Source organism: Nomia melanderi, chromosome 9 (genome assembly GCF_051020985.1).
Source record: "Nomia melanderi isolate GNS246 chromosome 9, iyNomMela1, whole genome shotgun sequence".
In the NCBI taxonomy this organism is placed as follows: domain Eukaryota; kingdom Metazoa; phylum Arthropoda; class Insecta; order Hymenoptera; family Halictidae; genus Nomia; species Nomia melanderi.
Window position 1 is genome coordinate 7,873,726 of NC_135007.1, and position 22,660 is coordinate 7,896,385.

The 22,660-nt window shown below is 36.5% G+C and overlaps 1 protein-coding gene across 7 annotated transcripts in view; it reads left to right on the forward strand.

Moving 5' to 3' along the window:
• Nucleotides 1-22,660, forward strand: part of LOC116427769 (EGFR adapter protein) — a 211,405-nt gene that overhangs the window by 52,765 nt on the left and 135,980 nt on the right. For 2 of the 7 annotated variants that reach the window (XM_031978516.2, XM_031978513.2), the window contains exon 1: nucleotides 7,459-7,704. The exons of the other annotated variants lie outside the window; for them this stretch is intronic. The gene's annotated coding sequence lies outside the window, so the exon portion shown is untranslated. Of the gene's footprint in view, nucleotides 1-7,458; nucleotides 7,705-22,660 lie in introns of those variants that run through there. 7 annotated transcript variants of the gene reach the window in all.

A 22,660-nucleotide genomic window follows, 5' to 3' on the forward strand; every position in this document is an offset into this window, starting at 1 on the left:
GCCTACCTAAAGCACTTGCTAAGAGCCTTTTCTAACCCATTACTGTAGACGCTATAGAAAAGGCACAGTTGCCCCCTGGACAGGTTTAAAAGGTTTAAAGCGCGGCTACCCGATACATACATCACTCCAAACAATGATATCGGAACAGTGCTATTGTTTTGACAGGAAGATAAACACGCTCGATGCCTGTATTCGAAAGTGTGCGCGGCCCGCGTTTCATTCGTTTCGGTCAGTACAAACCGGACAGAAGCAATCGGCTTTACAAGGACACTTCTTCGACTCTAAATTACGTCTGGCACGTGGCAGTACATACGTGTTCCAAGCTAGCTGCTTTAAAGGCATGTCAATGTGTCTCTACGGTTCGGGAAAAAATGAAAGGTATTCGTTATAAAACGCGCAAACGAATGATTCAGATAATTTAAGTTACAACCTGTTCGTTCCATGAAAAAACAACTGGCATATAAATATGTATATTCATTGTACCATTTTCCTTATCGATCCTTAAATATAAACTTTGATTTGATTACGATAATTGTGATTATGTGGAAATTTATTGTTTACTATTGTATAGAATTTATTTTCACGGCAATGGAACTACATAAAATATTAACTAATCCTCAATTACGGAGAAAGGATCTGATAAATCTTTCGAAAAAGACTACTGAATTTACTAAAGTAAAATATTATATTCTCACGTAATGAATTCTTAACGCGTTTAAATAATGAATTAAACAGGTAATACAAACGAATTTGTTTCATAGTGAGCAAGGGAATTGAGTTCCATTTCGTGCGCTCGAAACTTGAATCGCTTTAATACATTGAGTCACGATCGATGGCGCACACAGGTGTACACGAATGTCCGATTTTTCATTCTATTGTTGTCCGGCAAACGAGTCGAAGAGGGACCTTCTCTTTCACTGACTATTGTCTTATCTAACATCTACAGTCTTCGCAAAGAGCAGTTATCGTGGCTCCAATTCGGGACGATTTCACTCCTCCCCCTCTACGCCCGCCGAACCCCTTCCCCGTCGAACGATCTGATATTCACCAAGTTCGGGAACAAATGGGGGAGCCGGCTAACTGCGTCGTTGGCAGCAGTCAAGTTTGCCCATTCGAATTTCAACGACAACGGTCAATGACGCAGCCATCCTGTCCTCGTAAAACCGTCGATCCATGAGACGGACATGCGAAGACGAACAGCGTTTCCGCAGAACTAATTTCCGTGAGAGAACTAGGGGAAAACGGTGACATTAATCTCGCTGGAGGAGAGTCCGAGAGCGTCAGCTCGTATTATATTTTCACGTTCTCGTTCTTGATTGTTTTACGCAGTCGCCGAATTGAAGTTATACTGCTTTTCATTAGTGCTGAAATATTCGATGACTGTGGAATATAAAAGAATCGGAAGAATGTTAGTGTCAATAAAACATTTTGTGGCTTTTTGGTTTTTGTATTTTTCCTCAATACGCTAGGGAAATGAATTCTAATTATATTAATTGTGTATTAATATCGTTATGATTTAAGTCTTCGGACGTTTAACGAAACGTTGGATTGATCTGTAGAATTTTTAGACGCAATGGAACTAGATTATAATACAATGATTTGAAATAATATAGAAATGTGTATGAGAATTTTGCACGATAATTTAGTTATTGAATGTTAATGGGGTAAACCTTTTATGTATGACGTGATGATGGATTTAGAGTAAATGTCAATGACTCAAGCTATAATAAAATCAGTGATCCGTGGTCCATACGGATCAAGAAGGGTGCTCAGACAATATTTGACTAATAACGCAAGACACCCCTTTTTATACAATTATTGAACAAGGGACTCTTCAAAACATATTTTTATGTTTGAGTTTAGTCGATTATTTTATAAATTAAATAACTGAATTTTGTAAAGCTGATACTGATGATAGTTTTAATAAGCATTAAAAACTGTAAAAAATATTTATGCGATTGAAATTATTTAATTTGAATGATCTCCTTTTTTATAGTGCACTGAAATATACGTAAAGCGTCTGCGCAATTTAACGCGAAAGAGTCCAACCGTATTCAGATCAAAAATGAAAATGGGACGCAACGTGGTCAATATTTGACGGTGACCTCATCGTTATTCTCATAAAGTTCCAAAATATCGGTTTACGATCGATTTTCGTGGCTCATTTCCGACGGTAAAACAGGGGAATAACAGCACTTTAATCTCTTTCTCGAAGCTGCGGAAGAATCTTTCCAAACCAATTTCTCCCTCCTTTAACTGATTCTTCTAACGGTTTTGGACGGAGCATTATACGGAGGTCAAGGGTCAGTAGAAAGGGACATGAGAGATAACATATAATTTCCCAACAATCTTCCAGAAGTCAGCTCATATTTCAGACACAGTCACTTGAGTTACTCAATCACCGAACTAACGAAACATTAGATTCGGTGGAAAAAAAGATAATGTAGAGAATAATAACAACAATATCTTGCCCATTGTATTAAATTATAATTTGGTTATTCCATAAAAAGAAACCAAAAACACACGACAAATTCTAATTTTTTTGTTAAGTACGATACGCATTATCTGAAGTTGATTTGAAAAATATTCAGCTGGCGATAAATTAAATACCATACTCGTTATCTGAAATTGATTTGAAAAATATTCAGCTGGCGATAAATTAAATACGATACTCATTATCTTAAGTTGATTTGAAAAATATTCAGGTGGTGATAAATGAATTGTTCCAAAATGAGAAACAACTGAGAACGTAATGAAGATTAATTTAAACGTGTTTATAGCAGTAATGATCTTACACTAAGTAATTAACGACGAATACAAAGTTTACGAGGTTAATAAAACCGTAGAAAAAGAATATATTACGATACTATCACATTATGGAAAACCTCATAAATATTCATGTCATCTGTTAAGCGTGTTCGTTCGGGTGTAACTCATACTGTTACATCGTAAACGTTATTGACGTACCGCGTTCTAATGAAATGATTGATGAGGCATGAACGATAAATTTCTTTTGAGCGATACCGTAATGTGTTAACGCGATCCATGTTTATGATACTTTCACACAATTTTGATCGCTGACAAGCTCGTGAGTAAGGTGTTCACAGGTATTTGTAAAAGTTGTTGTTGAATGGAATCAGGAAATGGTCCGTGGTGAAAGCCATCTTGAATCCATACATCTTACGAGAAAATCCGTGGATATTTGGTGCATACAACACTACAGTGTACATATAGTATCTAGACCATAATATACAATACTGCTAGAAATAATTGATTTAAATAAAATTTTGTATAATTCATTTAAATACTTCCATTATCTATTTTCAAATTAGTCTGTTATCTTACACAACATCATATTATACAATATTAAATTGTTTTTAAAATATATATTTATATTAAATAAAAATCGATGAAATTGATTAAATTTTCATGAAAATATTTAGCTCACTAAGAATCATTATTTTTGTTTATTCATAATTGACAATATCCAATAACAAGTCATGTATTAGGATTATTTGAAAATAATGAAATTTAAAATCTTAAGAAGATAATTAGTGTTTAATCGTTGTGTTACTTTAGAGAAATTTAACAGGGTCAGAGTATCGTGAAAGCGGATTTTCAAGACGACACGAAGCAATAGGTATTCTATATAAAAGTCGAAGAAAGATGAAACGCGTCACGTTCTGCAATGAGAAAGGCTTTCTTTCCTTGCAGTTTGCACTGGATGCTGAAGCTGCGCGTTTTAACGAGCACAGAAATATTCCACTTTTCCTCCCTGGCCCCGGCAGCCGCGCGCTTCTTCCATCCTTCTTTGTTTCTTCCTTTCGCTCGTTTCCGTTCCTTCCATCGATTTGTGGAATTTCCCGGAATATTACACCGGGGTTTCGTTTTCCGAGTTTTTCTTCTCCCTAAAGAGAGATTCTTTTCAATTCTGTCGTCCCTTTCTTATGATTCCTTTTTCGCCTTCATTTGCCTACCACTCCGGCAGATCCTTGAATTGCCCGGTCGATTAATCGATTAAGGGCACACTAATGGCTCCAAATTCCCTTGAATGATGCTAAAGCAGAAAATCTGATTGAGTGACCGTTCGCTTTTCTTCCTTAATTCGATTCCATGAATCTGGATTCCATTTCAGATATTTATTTACAAATTCGCGATTCGAAATGTTCATCCCCTAATTCATATATTATTATTCATTAATATTTAATACAATATACAATATGTTACAATTGAATTAGATTCCTTAAGAAATCTTTAGATCATAAAACAATTATTTTTCTGATACTAAATTTTACTATTTTTTAAATAATGATCATCAAGACGGGCGAGTTATTTTAATATTTGTAAATCTTACATCTCTATGGTTGCTAAACTGTAGAATTCTTTTTATATCTAACAACTGTATAAGCTATAATATATTACAATATTTAAATCATGATAATTTCTGATAAATCTAATAACAAATTTTGATAATTGCGAATTAGAGACATCCCGGGTCACGCTTCGGTTACCAAATCATGTAAATATTAATAATTGCGTAGTCGAGGCTTCGTATAATTGAACTGTAAACATCCAGCTTGTTCTTGAGGCAGAGTTTGATGGTGGGCTTTACGAGATCTTAACCGTCTCTGTTTTCAGCTGAACAAAGGAAGAAAGGGAAAGATCAAGGAAACAAGGAATGAGAGAAAGCGAAAGGGGGCGAGGGTTGGGTTGAAGGAGAAGAAGATTTTACCTGGACCGTGATGTAATACTTACATTCTACTCCGTACTAAAGAAGCGTATCTTTCTTAAATGATATAAGAAACTTGGAGCGTTAAGTGCTTGCTACAATAAAGTAGCAACCTCCGTGGATAACGAAATTATAATACGTAACGAGATAAACGTTGAATCCATAATTCTATAATGATCAAACAACTTTACAACCCAAAACTTTTCACATTTTTTCATACAACGTCTGGATCTTCTAACTAATTTCTGAACAATGATTCTGTTCAGAGCAGAAAAATATCTTTCAAAATGATTCTATAATAATATTTTTAACATAAGAAGTCCATTTTGAAAGCATACAAACACTTCTTAGACAACTTCCTTTTGAAATGCAATGAATTTAGATAAACAATGGAAGCAAGGCATCCTATATATTTCAATAATCTCTGCTCTACAGTAATTGTCTCTATATAAATAAGTTCTGGGAGGGTAAATAATTAGTGTAGTTCAACGACCAACGTGCGTGTTATCAATTGCGACTCGTTCGGGGTACCCGCGATTGTCAAGAGTCCCTGTCCTGACGTGGGACAACCTGCAGAGCAGCCGAATTCAAAGCGTCGTCTGATATTCCCCTTATGTAGCTTTCATACGTTCCCACCGCATAAATAATTCTCGTAACAGCGATTGCGACACCGACACGGGGAGACAAAATTCGAGGGTCGTCCCGTCGTTCATATTTGCCTCGTTCGGGGGTTCCTCCGGAAGGAAACAAAAGCGTGTCTAATTAACACGCCTCGGATAGAAAACGGAGCCTTTCCTGTTTCGCATGGCTGGTCTGAACGCGGAGGCCACTGTTGAACGCTGCGAAAGGGTGCAGCAGATCATCCAGTAGATGGAGGCCGGGCCTGGGGTAAAAGAAGCAGACCCGATAGCCTCTTTAACGACTTAGACAAGCCTTGGTAATTGGCGGTCTTCAGCGCCACCCCTTAAAACAGAGACGCAAGCCTTTGGTTCCTTCTTTCGCGAGAGGCTACCCTAACATAGGGGATGGACAATTGTCCAACTATCGAAGTGGACGTGACCGTGTCTTTTTGTTTAACTTCCATGCCATCGTAAATTGCAGTTATACTTTCCTTATAAAGTGTACTAATTTTCTCAAGAAGATATTAAACTATTTGATACCAGCATTTATTTTAATATCAGCCTCCATGTTACTATATTTTATTAAATAAAACATATCGTCTTTACAAAATACAAATAATAATCAAGAAGAAACATCTTCTCGACTTCCTCCGCATTATACCATGCGTTACAATATTAGATGAAGAGACACGTAAATGTAATTTACTCTTCTTTGCATGAAATGTGAAATCTTGATCGTGTCAAATATGCGACACTAGTAATGAACGTATTAAGTTATATTTAAGTTTTTGTTGACCCTTATATCTTTTGATATCTTTGTAACGTGTTAAGTGAATGGATCATTAAATTCTGATTTAATACTAGTTCTATTTTCTCTACGATGCGGTTAGTTAGAAATGGAATGAATGGAATTAATATTTAGGATATTGGAACAGGTTGTAGTATAAAGAAATTATAAGTATAATTCACGAGGAGATTTATTGAAAGAAACAGCCAACATTTTGCTTATCAAATTTTACGCCAACGTTACAGATAAATGTTGCGGATTACGTAGAAAGTTTTCCAATCATTAAACAACATCCATCAGCGGAACTGCCGTGACGGAAAATGTTCCAATTAAAACGTAATAAATTTCTATAATTCAGAGCTCGCAACGCAAACGAGGCACCGGAGTCGAAAATTGATAACAGAATGGTTCAATTACTGGTAACGCGCCAGCATTGTTACAAGCAACCGAATTACACGTGAACGATTTATAAGGAAAAATAAAGGGATCGCGGGAAAGGGAACAATGAAAATTTCATTTGTACAATATTTCAGCAGTACGCCATCGACAATGAAAATTACGAAATTTCCGGATAACGAGGCATTAAAGCGGAAGGTGTTAGAATGAAATTTAGTTTGCAATAGGGTTCGGATTGCTTTTCAAATCGATTCAATCGATTCGACTGATACCATCCCGGTATCCCATAGCTCACTTTCCAGTAAAATAATTAAATTATTCACTGACAACTAAACTACAAATCAGTATGCACCAATAATCCTTCGAAAACAGATGTCCGAAGTTCGATGCAGAATAGAAAACAATTTTCTCCCCTAATAATTCCATTACAATTTAAATTAATAAACCTTCACTCCATTAAAAAAAAATGAATCTTTTTCCTACACAATTTAGTTTTATATAATACAATCATGCAAATTCTATGAAATTTCATATGAAAATATTAATTTTAAGCCGATCTCAATATTTCCACAAGTACTGTCTCTTCTTTACTCGCAACGTGTAATAACAGAATCGGGTATGCGATAAATACACGAACATCGACGGTATGATAATTATAATACATGGTTGGCTGGCAGAAATCTATTTAGGGGACGGAAGTCGCCAAGGAGGAAGCGACGAGCGGCGGCGGGAACGCGTTCCATAACCAATTATCGGCCGCGAAAGCCGCGAAATAACGCTAATTACGCATTTAACAAGAAAAAGGGAAAAGAGAGTGGAAGTTCGAATCCGCGAAAGCTCGGTCAGTGCGCATGATCGCTGCCCCCTCCCGTTCGTTTCGCCTGTGTGCACGGTTGCGCTCGTACGTACGGGCGGTCGCACGGTTGTGGTGGTTCCATGGGGTGGTTGGAGCCCACGTGGAGCAACACGGTACTGTCAGTCGCACCCGGCGAGTCATTCGTGTATCACGGTTTCCCATTCGGCCGTTTTTTGTTCAACCCTTTCCCAACCGGCTCGCGGGAGAACTTTGTCCGCGGGTTTTTATCTGTGCGTTCCCTCCACGTCGAGGTCGACGCGTGAGCCGCGTCTAATCTGGATTGGGGTTGCGGGGGCTCGCGGTGAAAGTACCAGAGGTAAGCCATGCTACATAAGAAAAATTGTTTGGGACCGTTGTTGTCGACGTGATCGCCAACCGGTACATCGTCATTGGTGATTTTTAGTGAGAACGCTTACGTTTGGCGTTGAGATTGTGGACTTAGTGTCAGGGGGTGAAATTCTGAGCGCTTAGCACGTTGACTGGCTTTGGTCATTTGTGACAGGATTTTTTATCCGAATTGGAAGATTCATTTTTGCGGAAGAAGATTGAGTGGATGTTTTAGTAGGGAGATTTTGGCTGAGGATGTGAAAGTATTGAATTCGTTGTGATGAACTTCTCTGGTTGTAAATTATTGATGTGTCGAATGGTATGCGAATGTTGCGTGCTTTATGGAGGCGCTATTTTTTATCTGTAAGAAAAATAAATATTATTATCGAAGAGGCTTTCATTTAATTACATTACAATTTTCTAATTTCTTATATTGCTGTAAAATCTATTCTTTAATAGTTAGCGTATTGTAATCGTTTGACTATGGCGGTAGATAATGTATCAAGACAATTAAATTACCTAACTCGATACAGTCTTGATGTATCTCTAATTAGTAGTCAGTGTATTAAAAAGGATATAATTTAAACATTTTCTTATTAGTCTTTGGCTGTGTCAAAAAATTTTAGTGAAGTTTACAAATAGTGCGGGGATTGTGATTCTTATATCCATGGGTTTTATAACACACGGCAAAATTGTTTAACGTGTAAATCGAGAATTCTGTCAAATAGGAACCAGAGAAGTTCTCATACGCTAAAGTTTCTAACTAATAAAAATATAATCTCTGTCAAAAATATAACTTAATGCCATTCATAAATACTACCAGAATCCTAATTGCACTCTACGAATATTACACATAAATAAATTAACACAATCCCCGTATTTCACTAACAAAACAATTATTCTCATCAAAAAATCTCTTTGCCATTTCAAAACTAACAATTCAATACTACAGCAGAAACGTCATTAAAATAAATACATTATTTAAATAACACCATTAAACGCATACTCTAAAATACAAATACTAAAGAATATATTTTTCCTCTTTTCCCACGCGTACACATACATACAGGGACAGGCGATAACGGAGGACGCTTAGAGTGCGTGACCGGGCACAACAAAGCCAATCGATCGGCATCAATCAACAGAGTTTTTCAAAACTCACCGGGACCGGGGCCGCCGGACAGCGGAAAAAGTATTTCATACGTGATCATTTACGCCGACTATAAATTACGAGCGTGTTCGTCAATGAAGTTATTTTTTCCCCGTCCACCGCAACCCCGGCGACCGCCCTCTCGTCGACAATTTCTCTGTCGCATTAACGAGAGGACGAGCGTGGCGCCGAGAATTAATTAGTTTGAGAAACCCAATTAAAAATAAAAATGTCGAGTGACCGGGCCGTGCCATCCTGCCATGGTCAATCGTTTGATCGTTCGTTAACCGCGACGACGGGCGTCGCGTCCCTGTTTCGCGGGGGTTGGTCGGCGCGCCGGGCCGGGCCGGACCGGGTCTCGTAAAAATCCATTGCGCTCGGCAAATGACGTGTCCGTCGCCGATGATTCGACGCTGATAAAAAATGCTCGCGCGTATCGATGGCTCGGCGGCCGATGCGCCGCGAGTGGCCAATAAAAATTCATTACATTCGCTGCGTAACCAGTGGAAATGAACGATCGCGCGATGAACAGCGCTCGCGTGCTCGCATTTTGTAAATAAACCGCGTAATGTCGCGTATGGTAAAAATTCATTGCTTTCAGTAAATTGAACCCTGGTACTCGGAGTCAGCGCTTCCTCTCTTTTTCTTTTTTACTTCCTCTTGTTCTCTCTCTTTCTCGCGGTCGTTCTGTGTTTCTCCCTCCATCCCTCTTTTTTTCGGCTGTGTACGAAAGCGATTGATACGGACGAGTCCTGCGTGACGTACGATACAGACGGTTCAATAAAAAATTTGAAAGGGGCGAGTGTATTAGGGGCACGGCCGTTCATCTGGTAAACGATAAAGCGATTACAGCACGAAGTGTCGAGTAATTTCACCTGAGGGCGGAAATTAATCGAATTGTGAAAAATTGGATGGTTATGGGTACTTGATCAATTTTTCTGTTGGCTATGGTTTATTGTTCGTGTTGCTTTTGGGGGGTAATTTGTAATTGAGAATAATTAATTTTGCGATTGGAATAATTTCGGTTTGGTAACTGTTACTACCTGGTTGATTTTGAAATGTATTTTAACGTATTTGTATTCGTATTCAGTGTACTGGGGTATTTATTGAATGTTTTTCTAATTAGGATCTGCGAACGGTTGAAGGTTTCATAGTGAATCATTTTTATTAATTTACTATTAAATTCATTTCAGTGCACAGTGTACAACATAATTAGCTATTCTGCGCGAACGTTTAATTAAAATAACGATATTTATCTCTTGAGAGGTATCATCGAAGAAATAAACATTAATGTTATAATTTTTAAGTTTGTAAAATTATGAGGTGTACGGGGAAAGCGATACGTTTTGTAATAACATCATCAGCGCTGATAGAACCGGTAAATACTGAAGAAAAATTAATGTTATTAGTCGTTACGTTTTTTTCCGGATATTAAAACGAATTCCGCTTGGAGTGAAATTTCAGCCATAATAGCTTTTAAGGGTTAAATTTATGAGATTGATTTTTTCCCTATGGAATAATCATAGTTTTCACACTTACTGAACATCAGCGGCCTGCTATTCTGCGTGTAACATGTTCCATGCTGAACTGCGCTCGCGAGCATCGAAAGTTGGCGGATCCATAAATATGCTCGGCCAGGGGGAATCGTGTTAAGTACATTCTATGAAACCCAACGTAACAGTTGAACGTCGATATAACCGTCATTTATCAAGCAGTCGAAGAGTGATTATACGATAAAAGAAAAATTCACGAGCCTCTTTACTTTCTTCCCGGTGATCGTTCCCGGTTGCTAGAAATTTTGCGTCAATTATGCAGGTTTCAAGTTTCACTTACGATGGAGTTTGCAAAGAAAGTTCTCGCTCCGAAGAAACTTCCGGTTTGTGCCTCGGAATATTGCTTCGTCATAAATTCACATTTTTAGCTCACCGCTACTCCGTAAATCGGAAATCTGGGTCTCTCGTTAGCATACATTTGTGTTAATACATTCTCTAATTACAACTATCAAAACTGATCCAGCGAACAATTCGCAAAAGGAGGACAGAATGTTATAAAGCGTAGGATTCTAAATTGTCATCATTAGTTGGAACAAATTAATGTCTCAATTTCAACATTCTGCATTTTAATGAATGTTTTACGTAGAGTACTAGACGTCACATTTAAGTTCTAAATATTCCTTAAAAAGAGGAATATAAAATCTTAATCTCGTTCAACTAATTGAATTACTTCGCTATTTCAAATCTAAAATATATTCACCTTGATTTCACAAATATAATCACATTCTCCCTCAAAATATTAAAAAAGCCTAAATAATCCTTAAAAAAAGGAATATATAATCTTAACCTCGTTCAACTAATTGAATTACTTCTATTTCAAATCTAAAATATATACACCTTGATTTCACAAATACAATAACATTTTCCCTCAAAATCTCAAAAATGCCTTCAGTACAAAACATTCATCCTCTTTTCAATCGCTGCGTTCATTCCGCAAAGTAATTCAATCGATGATATCAGTTCGTCATTAAATCCTTCGATTTATTCAACACATAGTCTTTGAGTTTCGATAAAACCTCTTTTATCGATGAATTGTTTGAAGCCTGTGACGTGAACTGTGTTAATAGCTTTTCAACTTCCTCGGCGCGGGTTACACAAATCTGTTTTCGTAATTTCCTCGGTGTCCTCCGACCCTCCCGCCACCGGCCGGTCAAAGTGTCAAAACCACTGTTTAAAATGTACAAAGCCCGGTTCTAAGCGTATTCCTCTGCCCCGTATATATTCTCTCGCCACATTTCACCTGCCCTCCCGCCCCTTTCCAACCGTCGTCATCCAATCGAATTCTCGACTCTCTCCGTTGAACGGCCGTTACGAATTTACGTGACGGAAATATCGTCCGATATTACACCGCGATATCATAAAGCCTCTATATACATCGGTAAGAAAATCGTGCCATTTCTACCGGCAGACGGAGTCGATCTTACGGTGATATTCTTTTCACCGATCGTAAAATTCACTGAATTCTAGGTATCAAACGTCCGTACCTCTCCAATTAATCTTTTATAGTGAAAAGTTTACTGTCAAATATCAAAAGGTCCTTTTTCAATTCAATATTGTTTAGACGAAGTCGATTTTAAAGCGATATTTTTTTCACCGATCGTAAAATTTAATGAATTCTAGATATCATTTATGCCTCTCTAATTAATTTTTTGTACTGAATAGTTTACCGAAATATCAAAAAGTCCTTTTTCAATTTAATACTGTTTAGACTAAGTCGATCTTAAGGCGATATTCTTTCCACTGATCGTAAAATTTACTCAATTGTAAATATGAAACATTCGTGCCTCGCTAATTAATCTTTTGTAGAGGAAAGTTTCCCAAGATATCAGAAAAATTCTTTTTCCATTGAACATTGAAATATTGATATTAGAAATATGGTACACTAAAGGTGATGTTGTTTATAATGTCTAATAAAAATTATAAGGGTGTACAGACTAAAATTTATTTCATTTATAAGCTTACTAATTGAACCTTGTTTAATTCTCCATGGTGTTAACTACTGGTCACGAACAGCCCAAACCATTTCCGGTTATAAGAAATTATTATAGAATTCGGATCGTTCGCATTCACACTTAGTAATGGGCTGAAAGCGAAAACGTGTAACGCTAACTGCAGGAATAGAACTCGAAATAATTCTCAAGTTGGAAAGCTACCGTTATACCATATGCCAACTTACCAAACGTTATACCTATGTACTATCGAAATGGTGACGTTTCTTAACGTGAAAAATATTTTTCCTGAAATTCTTTTCACCTGAAAATCGTTCACAATATCCGTAAAAAAATCTTCGAACAGTCTCGATTATACAATAAACCACAAAAACGATGTATGAAACGAATAAAGAATTAAAATTTCAATTGACTAAACAATTCAAACTTAAATTAAGAAACTAAAAATCCTGTTTCTTTTTCATTGGAACATATCAAAACGAAACAAAATCAGAATTCGTCGAATATTGATTACTCTGATTAATTTAAGAATGATCGTTTCTCTTCGCTTAAAAATCGATTTGCAATAATCGTAAAAAATCAACAAAACCTCTTGATTGTATAGCAAACGTAAAAACAATATAGGAGACGAAGCACAGTGAGACTGCCTATTATGCGAGAAGCTAAAGGATTAAAAATTCCGTTCCGTTTCTCGTTGGAACGTAACAAGACGAACAAGCACAACGAAACGGAAGCAGGATTTGTCAGATAATAAAGGGCGATTGTTTCGGGATGGTCGTCGACTTAATTGATCGATCACTCGAAAGGAAATCGGCCTTCTGCGGGTCGACCCGTGGCTCTGAATAATTTAGCGAAAACCTTTAGTGGCTCCCGTGAATTTTCCTGAAGGGTGGTGTGGTGCCGGTACAGGAATGTGATTCCGTCGGCAGGACCTTCGAAGGAGATTGAACGAGCCTGGTGTATAGCGCAAATTGATGTCCTGGCCGAGCTCCGCTGGCTCCTGCATATTCGGCGAAAATGGCGGGGCTATTATGTGTGATTAAACTGCTGCATTAATTGTAACTTTTCTACCGACGACCTCGTGAAACTTTGATACGAAAAATTTCATTTTTGTAATAAAACTCACGGGAAATTAATAACACCGCGGTCGCGGCGTCTGGAGCGTTTTATGTTATCGTGGGAGGGTACGAGGTCAGGTTTCGCCATTGATAAAAGAATGAAAAGTTATTTTATGACGAATTAATTAAGCTTGCGATGTCTTAGGCATAATTGTTCATCGTTTCAAATATTAATCGTACGCGTACGGCCGAACATATTTTAATATAATGAAATATTTGGTTATTGCTTGACGCGTGTATTCGTGCACGGGATTATTGATTTTTGTATAATGTCATTTGTTTTACGTAGCAATTCTCTATAAATGACAATTAAGCGGTTACGTGATGATGGAAATGGAAAATAGTGTGTTTCTTTGTTACAAGTAGAAACAGTGGGTAATACTCAGGCGTAATATTCACTTTTATTCAAAAGTTGTAAGTATTGCATTGTATCTCTACGGAGTTTCTATAGAAATGTTCAGACTCATGAATTAATATAATATTTAATATTCAAGATAATATATTTTTTTATATAAAAATCGATACTAAATTCTTGAATAAAATAACATTGTATTAAACAATAAAAGCATGAAGTATTATATTGTTCTCCACTATACCTTTAAAAGATCTCTATAAAAAATCTTGTTCAAGTAACTTATTGTTTTTCGCACATTTAATATTAATTAACTTTATCCAAGAATTTTTAAGTCAACTAAATTACTTGATAGAATGTTTGATAAATATTTTTTAAAGTGTTATTGAAAACGAATAAAAACTTTGTGTTCTAAAACACAACAAGCAAATGTCAATTGGAAGTTGATCTAACTTCCCATGAAAAAAAAAGAGTTCGTTTTGACGCAAAATCATGCGGAACTAGCCAACAGTATCCATCCGGGTTTTTCGGAATTTGCGTAATATTTTGTTCGCTTTTCGAGCAGCGTCTCTTTGTGTACCTGGGGGGCCCTTCCATTCGAGCGGGTTACACTGATTGGTTTCGTACCCATCGACCTGTGAAACAAATAGATTGCTGCGACGAAGGAATAAAAAACGAGGAGGGAAGGCAAGATCGCTTGTCGAAAAGGAACAACTGACAAGACTTCAAAACGGCTCCACTTGTCACCCGAGTTTCTTAGTAATTTATCTTCTCTATACTTAACGGGGAAATAGTCTAATACAAGACAGATAATACGTACCAGATCAAATTTACGATTTCCTAGATCGTTCCTGTACAGATTGTACTTTATTAAAATCAAATCTTCATTTATTTTCAAAAAGCGTCTCTCCTACTGTAGCAATTGACGTGTCATTACTTCGAGAATATATTACAACAATTTTAAACAATCACGTTTCTATTATCGGAATTACGTTTCATTATTTTTAATTATTATTTAAAATTACACGTCTCAAAAATCTGTCGTTTACCCACTGATCATAACGCAAAGAGAAAGTACAATGCATTCCCCAAACATATATTTTCAAATTAAACATAATTACTATATAGACTATATACAAACGATATTATACACTATAAACATATTTGAAATACACTGAAATATATCACACATTTTAAAACGTCTACAAAAAATATCTTTCCATTCGCATGGACACATAAAAGTCAATTGTACAAGCCTTCAGATGATCATCGAATTTTCACGTTGACGACGACAAATGATCAAAGGTTATTTGTCGATATCCGGGTTGATTCGTGATCGACATAATCACGGTAGTCTGAATATGACTCTTGAAGTTGTTTTGCTGGCGGAGCCGCCCGGTCATGGATGAACCGATAAGAGAAGGTTGAAATTAGCAGCGTAGCAGCTTTCGGAATTAACTATAAACAAACGATCCTAGTGTGTACGGGAAATGAAGCGTGCGTGGAAATGAGGGAACGAGGAGAGGAGGCTCCTGAAAGCAATTCTGCTTTTGATAGGCCGCCTGTACATGACGTTTCGATAAACAGCCCACCGTTTATATACTTTCGTTCCTCCTGTTCGTTCTCTTCCATTCTACTTGTTTCGACCCGCCAGATCATGCAAAACATGGCGTGTAACTTGTCACGGATTATCCCCGACGTGTTTTTTTGTTGTTGCCATCCACCATTGTACGGAAATGTCGTCAACATGCCAAATGACACGGTAAAATAAATTCCCCCGTAAATTCTCTGAGCTTCTAACGTACAGCCGCGCTTCGATTGTGCAAACGATAGCACCGGGATTCATCCAATCACAACTTTAAAAGCCTGTTGAATTTTGAAATTGCGAATTACCTGGAAATCTATGTCACGACTGTTTTGAATTATTTAAGATAATGATACGGCAAACTTACGAGGTCTAGCAATGGACCATTAATGAAGTTAATAACTGACAAAGTTATAAATATATTTCAAATGCGTTAGATGTGCTAATAAATAATGCAATACTCTCTCTTGAATGATATTGTTTATTCTCGTTATATGAAATTTTCATTCGTGGCGTTTCTGCAGAGTTTGCTTATTTGCATATAAACTAGTTAATTAACTTTATTGTATTCAAAATTGAAAATAAAACTCTTTTTGTTAATATCTCCTTGAAACTTTGATGTTTTTCAACTTTTTACGAATCCTTTAAATTCTGCTTTTGAAATAAACTTTGGAAACAGAAAAGAATGCTGCTACTATAAGCGATTCAATCGTTTTCTATGAAAATGTACGTTAAATGAAACGCTAAGTTGTCCCACTCTCATGAAGATTTTTTGTACTATTATCGCGGAACGTCGAATCCGCAAGAGCCGTAAAATCATTATTACGGTGTTGCGGGGTCGATGCGGCGCGCGCTCCGCTTTAGCCATTATATTACCCAACAAGTTAATTGTCATGCCAGTTCAAATATTCATTATGAACGGGTTAACGCGACTCGTCTCGATCGACTCTATTTCGTTCAAACATTTTGCAATTTGTCGAAACTGTTCGCCGAGCTTTACGCGGCGATACGGAAATGCAGCTGAATTTTTCGCCGGAGAACAATTACCAGTCCGGTTGTCCGTTATTTGCTCCCGTCCTCCGCTGCTTAATAATCTGATTTTTTCCCGAATTTTAATAAATCCCCGTCTGCACGCGACCCACGAGTTAAATATTTAAAGTACCGAAGGCAATATGCTTATTCCCCGAAAACGTTTCCCCGGCCTCATTTAAAATTTATTTCGATTCCCGTTGAACCCGCGGATCATTACTTTTTGGTGTTTATAATCGTTGAATTTCTGCCTTGAAATATTCATCAGGCAATGACATTTCGACGCAAAGCATTCAAATAATATTCATCATTTGCAATAAATTAATCTGTCAAGGCTATTTTGCAATATAATTCTCAATTCAAATTTAGTCTCTTTAAATACGTCGCGATATCTGTCGCGTAATTTCTCGTTAGAAGTTTTCATTCGTGATTCCGCGAATTTCTCCATTTATCGTTTTCGGCTTATAAAATCTTTTAGACGTTCTGTCCTTGTATTTATAATATTTGCCGGTGACGCAAGCTTTATCACTTTTAATTCGGCAAATTGATCGAAAATACGGCTGCAGAACGAAACCACTGAGAACCGGGGAATTCTACAAAATTTTCTGTCGCGTCACTCATAAATCCGTCACGACACGGGTGGCTTCTTAATAATTCAGGACACGACCCCTCGCGAGCTTTGACGTCAAAACTTCGAGCTTCGTAAAAGGTGTTTCTGAGAATTAATATTGCAAATTCACAGCCGGGCCACGCCATAAGCTTGTAAAATAAATTCAAAGCGGCCTAGAAAGTCTGTAGAATAAAAAACTATCTTCACTAAAATCTATTAGGTTTTTTTATTGGACGATAAACTCGATAATTGAAGTCAATGAATTGATTTCTAGTAGCCAGCAATTTTGTCAACATTTACAACAAATTGTACACAAAGAAATAAGTAAAATTGTATTTACGAATTGTAGATCACCTTGATTTCTCTGAAATTATTTCAGAGATACAAATTTTCTTTCATTTCGCCAACACGTTTATCGCTTGACGAAAAAAATGGTACCTAGTGATCGTGTGAATACCCTGTATACAACTTTTAATTAATTAAGCTGGGATTATGCGTCTCCAAAAATTGTAATCCTTCCTACTGGCAAGCTATAGTTCTCTGTTCTAATCACATACACGACGTAGATCCCCTTCACGGTGTTTGTACAGCAAGTCAACATTGTCGCTATCAAAAGCCATTGTATGGCGCATCTCGCATTAGCATAAGGTGTCTAGCTGCTACCAAGTAAATCGAGTGAACCCCGATTCTCTCGTGGGATGTCCCTGCAACAGCCCAGATCTAGTTGCTCCTTCGAACGATTATGCAAATCACCGACAATTCACGACTTAATGAATCAATGGTAAACCGCAATTCGCATACTGATCGACAGTCAAACTCGTATAACATGTATACGTGAATTAATCACGTCTGTGGTACACTTCACTGTACATCCTATAAGATCATTGATAGTTTTGTTACACCTGCAATTCACTAACAAAACAATGAATCATTTATGGTACACCGTATATAACAAATCGTAGAAAGAGTTACAAATTTTGAAAAGAACCTTACAATAAACATTAAATACAATAAAATTTTCTAACACTATATAGTAGATATAGAAGCCCTATCTTACAATCAAACGACTAAAATATTAACTTTAACATTAACCTGTCATTCAATATTGAATCAGACGTATTTTCCATTTCTCATCAATCAAAAGGAAAAATTATTTTCATGAATAATTTCATTCGCGAATATTATAATCCTTCTTCTTCTTCCTACAGGTTCAATATTCAATAAATATAAAAAAAGAAAATAGACTAAGTAGAAATTTTGCTCAAACTATATATACTCTTATAACAGTTAACATTCGTTTTTTTTTAAATTGTCCCACCACGTTTGCAGTGTCCTATTGACAGAAACGATTTCCTGTAAGTCGAAGGATACGATTCTCAGTCGAAGACGATCGAGGGTAGGCAATCTAATCTAGCCGCAGGGAACGCAGGCTACCCTAACCTCCACTTTCTATTCGGATCGATCACTCACTCGATCATCCCACCTCGTTTGATCATCCAGCATCCTTGATGGTGTTTCACTTTCGCTCACGCTGACCGACACGACGTGCGTCTGGTTCCTCGGTCCAGGATCACCCCACTCCTTATCGTTCAGCGACCTAACCCTCATAAAACGGCCTATTCTTGATTAACCCACCCGTTACCTTTTTCTTTTTCTTCCACGTGTACTCGAACCAAGGGGCAACCCTTGAAACGATATCACGGTGGGATTCGCATGATCGTCACGCAAACACGAAACCGATATACCATAACCAGACTGTAGATTCTGTGCATTTATAGGGAATAGCAGCGTATAGAACATAAAGCAGAGAAATATTTATAAGAATTTACGAACGCTGTTACTTTATTTGCAATTTATTAAAATTCTTGTGAGAAGAATTTAGTTTGTACTGGAACCCCTGTCTTCTTAAACTGTTATTGATTTTATATTAAAATCTGCACGGTAATTTTGGCTAAGTTGTATGGAAACAATCAAAACACATAGTGATCTGAGAAAATATTGGATGAAAAGTAATTGACGTAGACAAATTAAATTAAAAACAAAGGGAAAAGTTCCTTGATGGAAGGATTTTATTTTTAGAATATAACAAGATACAGATTTTTCATTTCTAATTCTAATAAATATTTGGTGCAACGATGCAGCAGGCAGCGATGCACGTAGTTACTTTAATCGATTCTGTAGCGTAGCATTGTTGGCTGCGATATATCGTTAGCGCAATAAATAAACGTCAAAAATTGAACAGCGACAGGCTCGCTGAGACACGAATGAATGTGTATTATTTATTGCTGGAAAATATTAATAGAAATCACTCAGCTATAAAACACTCTTCAAAAAATATATGGAATACGGGTTGTCAATCGTAAATTTAACGTGAACTGATATTAACTGTCACATTCGTAGAGCAGTGAATGCGGAATCTTACCCAAAATTTGTATCGCATTTTAATAGGGTGACATTATTTACTAACAATATTCAATTAAATAACTTAATAATTTTAACTTATCCCATCAATCCCATTAATTTATTTATGATTCATCTAAATTTTATTAACTTGATATCACGGGTGAAGAGTTCTGAATATTCTTCGAGCTGAATATCTTCAGAGTACCTTCATTGAGAAAAAAATATCTGGAAGAAAGCATGATATATGGAACACGTTTTTTCTGACGAAGATTCCTTTCACTCCCTCTCTTGCGCGACACTGTGACCGCAATTTATTTGTGAATCTCGAGGGGTGACCCAAATACGTCGGATCGTAAGTGCTCTGACAACAGACGCGAGAGGGTGATTCCTGTACGAACATCTCGTTACTTTTTCCTGCCGAAATTCGATGAAATCCGAACCCTCCGAAAATGCCTACAAGGTTCGTTTTCACCCTAATCGTTTCAATCGCATCGATATCGCTACAATGGCTGCGACCCTTATCAATCTCTTTCGACGAATAACCATACGTATACCGCAGGATTTCATCTCATGCGTGAAGATGTTTTATAATTATAATATGTTCTCGGTTTGTTGGCACGAGAAACATTATTTTGCGATTTTTATTATTAACAACAAATGCTTGATATATTATATAAATATTATTTCACAATCTTATGACAGATAAAGGTTTTTCAGTATTTATTTACGACAAGTTTGTTCTGGAAATATTCTTGATGGTAAATAAGTTATTCGTATGTTTGTATTTAAATGCCTCTCTTTGTATAAAATAGATACAAAAAAAAATGAGCAAATTTTATATATCTTTTTCCATCTTATTTTTGTGCTCAGTATTAGTTCTTTTTAAATAGTACGATTAATATTGTAGCAAACTAGTATACAACTATTAAATCTTTGTCGTAGTTAGAAGGTATTGTCGCTTAAATTGAGTCTTTCGGTTGATTACACGTCCGAACGATTTAGTACTTTGACTTCATATATCTCCGATAATCGGCCGGATGTTCTCGATTTAGTCTACACGAGTGATCTCATGGGCCACTCTATTCCACTTGTCCCTTTGGAGTCTTCTCTAATAGCGTGAGACCACCTTGTGATTCATACCTCATTAATCTTTCGACTTGATACTGAATGTCCAGACACTGTTACGAGCCGTGCAGTATTTGTGACCATAGTAATTGATGCATGGATGCTGATACACCCAAAAAAATGGCGATATGTAAATGCATTGGGATCTTTTGAAACAGAGATAACACTTTTAAATTGGTCGTATTATAAAATTAGGTTTCGTTCTTTGTTTTTACTTTGAGAACAACTTCCAAAATGAAATTTGAAGTCTACTTTAATTAAGGAATCATGTTGTATTAATCTGCTACTAATCTTAATTTCTTTGAAGTTGTAATGCATTCGATGTAAGAATTGTATCAATTAATCAAGTTTGTAATCTCGCTTTTAAAATAATTTGATTAAAAATGTGAGAAGTTAAAAAAGATGGACAGAGAGTGGAGCAATAATAAAAAAAATATATATAATATATAATAATCTCACTATGACAAGGAGATCATAAATTTGAAAAGCCATTTAACACTGTTCTATCTTTTATACTTTCTTGCTCTTTCACGTGGTTTCGTTAACAACTCATTACACTCCCACCTCGTATAATATAAAATATTATCAATTGCGTTAAATATAACCACAATGCAATAAATGTAACTATGAAACACTCGTCGACGTAAATTTCCCAATAAAATCTAATTCAAGAAGTAAGAAAAATATAGTATATTAAGAAAAATATTTTTTAAATTTATTAGAATATAAAAAGTGTATCGTAAATTGTCAAAGATAGATCAACTAAAACATTTAAATATGATCTTATGGCAGTTGATATAATAAGAAACATTATATTATTATATATAAAATAAACATATATATATATATATATATATAATAAATAGTAGTAAACAATATAATATCGATACACCTTGTACAACGACATAAATATACAATCCTAAAGCCTTCCCCAATAAACAAAAATAAAAGCTCCTTTCATATTCATTCGCATATAGTTTCACATTCAAAATAACTCATACTGAAAGCTATTCGAGTCCGACGAACATTCAAAAAAAAAAAGGAATGCGACAGAGTGAAATACGAGTTCCTGAGACAGAATAAAAAATTCTGCCGTGAATAACAAAGAACTGAGAAACAAAAAAAACACGTCGAATGTGTCCAGAGGTGGACAGTACGAGTGTACATAAAGTATCGGTTGGAAAGTATACGCACGGACCATTCGTGTTGACCGACACGCCAAACATACGTTGAATCGAAGTAGCTGTTTTTTGGCGCTATCCCCGCTCGAGGGATGAATTTTTGTCGCAAAAGCATCGAAAGAGGCGGCGGGGGTAGACGGAAGGCGGGGGTGGGAACGGAGGAAGGGTTGTTCACGTGAAAAAGCTCGCTTGACGTGATCGCCCACGGGCTTGCCAGACTAGACCGCAATGTTTTCCTCCAATTTCACCCAAACAAACAGTCCGTTATAGATTTGCAGCCGCTGCCCGCTCGTCAATTTATAATGACGACCATTGTATAACGAGAAACGAGAATACGAGGTTCGGTCCGAAGTAGATACACGGCTGGTACCGAAGGAATTGCCGTGAAATATCAGGAGGGTATCAACAATTCTCTTACCGTGTTTACTGAATTATCTGGATATTCATCGACGATTATAAATGCAAAATAACGTGCACGAATTGAAGAATAACTACTATAAATGTGAATGATAGTATACTGCTATAAATTGTATCAAGGAAAATTTCGTTGACGCGAATTAAGATTTTATATAAACAATAATTTGAAGAATTTATTTCTTTTTCTTTATCGCACGAGTTGAAGAGGATAATGTAGTTTATTCTGTTATTAGTATGTGATTTATAGGTTCGTGGAATACACGAATGTTAATATCGACTTGGGTCTCCTTTAACTCTTTCGTACTTCAATATGTATTTTTCCCCTAAATCGAAGAGATGCCCGCTGCTTTCAAGTGAAATTGAAGCTTTTCAGTGGAAGAAATAAGATAAGTACTAGTAATAATAATAATTAGCATTTAAGCTGTCAGCCATAAAAAAAGATTCCCGTGTAGTACTATTTTGCTTTATCTTTA